This window comes from Fulmarus glacialis, unplaced genomic scaffold (assembly GCF_000690835.1).
Source record: "Fulmarus glacialis isolate BGI_N327 unplaced genomic scaffold, ASM69083v1 scaffold23255, whole genome shotgun sequence".
NCBI lineage: Eukaryota > Metazoa > Chordata > Aves > Procellariiformes > Procellariidae > Fulmarus > Fulmarus glacialis.
The window spans coordinates 25896-26369 of record NW_009215268.1 but is presented as its reverse complement, the minus strand read 5'-3'; positions in this window follow the sequence as shown (position 1 = coordinate 26369).

Here is a 474-nt window from a genome sequence, read left to right as displayed (position 1 = left end):
GGAATGCAATTAGGTGAGACATGGCCAGATGTTAGGCAAACAACACTCCATTCGTCAGAAGCAAGTTAAAAAAAAAGATTTAGTGAGGAATTTGATAGTCCATTGGTTTCTTGAGGAGATTTACTGGAGAAAGAGTAGCAGGCTTTGGCTTAAGAAATCTTTTCGTCTTCACACATACACTGTAGATACATAACTACCCACAAAAGAGCTCAAAGTGCTCTTTTAAAATATTAATAGTCACAAATTTTGCAAAACAAAACTGGAGACAGTTGGTAAATGTATTAAATTCTCTGTAGCAGAATAACTGGTATGTTCTGAAAAAAGGCTGCAACACCCTGTTTTTCCTTTCCAGGAACATAATTTCTTCTTATCCCCAAGTTTATTCCAGTCTCTCTGGCAATAATGAGCTTCACAGGGCAAGTATGAAAAGCTGCATTTACAATTGGCTACAGTGAACTGAAGAAGAGCTAAAAT